The sequence below is a fragment of the Vulpes vulpes genome, chromosome 2, assembly GCF_048418805.1.
Source record: "Vulpes vulpes isolate BD-2025 chromosome 2, VulVul3, whole genome shotgun sequence".
NCBI lineage: Eukaryota > Metazoa > Chordata > Mammalia > Carnivora > Canidae > Vulpes > Vulpes vulpes.
The window spans coordinates 105,638,367-105,642,499 of NC_132781.1; the positions used below are offsets into that span (position 1 = coordinate 105,638,367).

At 38.4% G+C, this 4,133-nt stretch overlaps 1 long non-coding RNA gene across 1 annotated transcript; it reads right to left on the minus strand.

Annotated features, from left to right (window-relative positions):
• Positions 1-364: 364 nt before the first annotated feature.
• On the minus strand, positions 365-3,032 carry LOC140597916 (uncharacterized). The gene is made up of 2 exons (XR_011999954.1): positions 2,780-3,032; positions 365-1,858 (listed from the first exon to the last, which is right to left on the minus strand). It is a non-coding gene; the product is annotated as an uncharacterized lncRNA (long non-coding RNA).
• Between the last annotated feature and the right edge of the window lie 1,101 nt (positions 3,033-4,133).

Genomic DNA, 4,133 nt, shown 5'->3' on the forward strand with positions numbered 1-4,133 from the left:
TCTCTGTGACTATCATAAATAAAAAAAAATTAAAAAAACAAAAAACAAAAACTGGTAAAACAGGAGGTACACAGGAGTTATGTGCCTATAGCATTTCTAAAATCTAGAAGGACACATCAGACACATCTTCTTAGTTCCTCAATTAGGATGGAATGATTCACTGTACTTTTGGATCTACCCTCTGAACTTTTGGTTCCACCCTTTATTATGGAAGCTATCTCATGTTTGCAGCTGGGTCATGTTCTCAGCCTTCTTCCTGTATAAATTTGAGGATTGAAAGTTCAATTTTTATTTTTATTGTCCCTGCTCCTTTCAGTTCAAATTAGTGCTGTTTCCATAAGTATGACTATTTTTAAATCATACATTTGTTTTTTAAAAGTTTTTATTTAAATTTCAGTTCATTAAAAAAAATAAAAAATAAATAAATTTCAGTTCATTAACATACAGTGTAATACTAGTTTCAGGTGTACAATATAGTGATTAAACGCTTCCATACCAGAAATGAACCCACAACTGTGTGGTCAATTTATCCTTGACAAGGCAGAAAAGAATATCCAATGGAGAAAAGATAGTCTTTCAACAAGTGGTGCTGGGAAAACTGGACAGCAATATGCAAAATAATGAAACTGGGCCACTTTGTTATACCACACACAAAAATAAATTCAAAATGGATTAAAATCTAAATGTGAGAGCTGAAACCATAAAAATCCTGGAAGAGAACAAAATATGATTATTTTAAAAATCTTTGTGGTTCTCCTAGGAATCTTACTGAAATTTAATCCATTAAATAATAGGCACACTGCAAGTCTCTTCGAGATAAGCCTTTTTTTAATTGGACTCCCAGTGAGGCTACTGAAATACAACATACTTCAGATTCTTAGAAGCCCTACTATTTAAAGCAGAAGATCCATGAGACACACCTTTAAAACATTACAAGGACTCTTGTTTGACTGATTTTTCTAAGTTCTTTACAGGCATATTTTTCTTTTCATCTTTAGACTATGTTTTCCTGACCTTTTCCTATACTTAATCTTTGCCTGGAATCCATTTTTAAATGTTTACATCATTCATCATATGGAAAGTCCAGGAATTCTCCAAACCAGCAAATCCTTGATTTTTATGCTTAAACCATTATTTCCTGAGCATCTCTCTCTCTTCTGGGATTTTACTACAGGCGACAAGAGGAAGCCAACTGGCATGTTCAACATTGTGCCTGGAAGTTACCCAATTCACTAAGGAAATTTTCTACTTTCCACAGTAGTGCAGAAGGCAGCATGTTACATGGAATCCCCTTCACTCTTGTTTCTAATAGTATTTTTCTCACTGTCCTTTGAGCCATCACTGTCCATCTCCTTGAGATTACCTGACTCCTATAAACAGTCTCTTTGCTTCTATTTCACTAACATTTTTCTTTTAAAGGCCTTCCACCTTCTACCTACTTGCTAATTTCAAAGCAATGCTCACCTTGTTTAAATTTTTGTTAGAGTAGCATCACACTCCCAATACCAAAATCTCTATTGATTATCCATTTCTACATAAACAATTACCCCCAAATGTAGTGGTTTAGCATAACAATAGATATGTTTTACCTCTTAGTTTCTTTAGACAAGAATTTAGGTGCTGCTTGACTGGGTAGTTCTTACTCAGGGTTACTCTTGAGGGTCAGTCAGACATCAGCTGGGGCTGGAGTGATCTGAAAGCACAAATGGCCTGGAGAATCCACTTGAAGATGGCTTGCTCACATGGCTATCAAGTTGATGCTGGCTGTTGGAGGAAAGTCTCAGTTCTTCTCATAGTACTATCTTGGTGTGTCATGACATGTTAGCTGGCTTCTCCATGAATAAGAGATCCAAAAGAACTAAGGCAAAAAATTTAACATGCTTTATGACTTAGCTTCAAAAATCACACAGTGTCATTTCTGCACTGGTCACACTGCTCAGCCCTATTCACTGTTGGAAGGGACTACACAAAGCCTGAATATCAGAAGATAAGGGGCATTGTGAGCCATTTCGGAGACTAGCTATCCTGAGATTGCTCCCTTCAACCAAGACAGAAAATCAAATACAATACTGCATTCTGGGAGGAATGTCAAAGATTAGTGCCACATTAAAAGACTTACAGGATGCAGAATAATGATCCCCATCATAGTCTCCACTTAATTCACCAGTCTTGTCTGTTTTAGGACTGGATGAATAAAGGTGGATGTCAGTAAGATTACTTCAAACAGCTAAATAATAGCCCTTCATTACTCCTAACTCTGGGAAACGAACAAGGGGTAGCGGAAGAGGAGGTGGGCGGGAGGATGGGGTGACGGGCCCTGAGGGGGGCACTCACTTGATTGGATGAGCCCTGGGTGTTATACTATATGTTGGCAAATCGAAATCCAATACAAAAATATACAACAACAACAAAAAGAATAGCCCATCTTGCAGCTGCTTTGTGGGCTTTGGTATCTTCACTATAGTAGATTCATACAACTTTGGGTGTGTGGACTGTGGCTACTGATAAAATAAGCGTGTTTCTTCAATACTTTTCCGTAAGGAGTATCAGACAGTTCACAATCACATAGGATGGACTACAATACATATGCATTTATTTTGCTCCAAATTTGTATTATGTCTACTGCTTTCTGTTAAAAGATAGCCCCCAAAGATCAGGACTATGTAGAAATTCCATGAATATCACATTGGTACAGTATATTGATGATGTATTACCTATTGCTGCATAATGAAGTGTCCCAAACCTTAGGACTTAAAAAAAACCAATAAAAATTTATTACCTCACATAGTTTCTGTTGATTAGGAATTTGGGAGAAACTGAGCTCAGTGGTTTGGGCTCAAGGTCTCTGAGGATTTTGTCATCAAGGTGTTGGTGAGGGCTACAGTCATCTGAAGTCTTGACTGGTGGTGGAAGTCCCACTTTCATGTTGGCTCACCCAAGTGGGTGCTGATTATGCAGAAGAATCCTTTGATCCATATGGATCACTCCACAGGGCTGTTTGAGGGTCCTCATAACATAGCAGGCAGCATCTCCTAGGAAAGCAAGGAAGAAGTTTTCATGACCTTACCTTGTAAATATTGCTCTATTCAATGTAAGGGGGAATACAAAAAAAAGAGGAATAGCAGGAGTAGAGAATCACTGGGGATAGTCTTGGAAACTGGCTACCACACATGACATCATGTTAATTGGACCTGATAACTAAGAAATGGAAAGTACAGTTGATCCTTGTACAACATAGGGGTTGGTTTAGAGGTTCTGACTTCTGATGCAATTGAAAATTTGTGTACAACTTTTGACTCTTCAAAACCCTAACTACTAAGAGCCCACTGTTGGCTGGAAGGCTTATGAATAAATAAGCAGCCAATTACCACGTTTTGTATATTATATGTATTATAGATTGTATTCTTACAATAAAGTCAGCTAGAGAAAATAAAATATTACTAAGAAGATCATAAGAGAAAATTTATAGTACTGTACTATATTTTAAAAATCCATGTATTAAGTAGACTTGTGCAATTCAAACCTGGGTTGTTCAAGAGTCAACTTTACTCTGCATGTCTGGTAAGTGATGTGCTCCAGACGGGGAGGGATAAATTCTGCAAAGATTCAAGCGCCTATCAAAACAGTTAAATGTTTCTGGGTTTATTGGTCTGGACTCTCTGGACTTCCCTCCAAAATAACGGACAAGTTATGTACCTTATACCTCCAACCGCTAAGAACAGAGCACAATGCCTAGTAGCCTGCTTTATGCTCCAGAAGTAGTACTTTCCATACTTATCTCACAATATTCTATCTCACTTATCATGTAGCACATGAATTCTTTTTTTTTAAAGATTTATTTATTTATTTATTTATTCATGATAGACAGAGAGAGGGGGGCGGGCAGAGACACAGGCAGAAGGAGAAGCAGGCTCCATGCCAGGAGCCCGACATGGGATTCGATCCCGGGACTCCAGGATCGCTCCCTGGGCCAAAGGCAGGTGCCAAACCACTGAGCCACCCAGGGATCCCCTGGCACATGAATTCTTGAGTGGAGACTGCAAAAAGATGGTTTGCACTGCAGGTCAGGCTGCAGTAAAACAACTCTGCCCCTTCCTTGTGGTTCCCAAGATATCTCCATGGGAGAGGAAAAA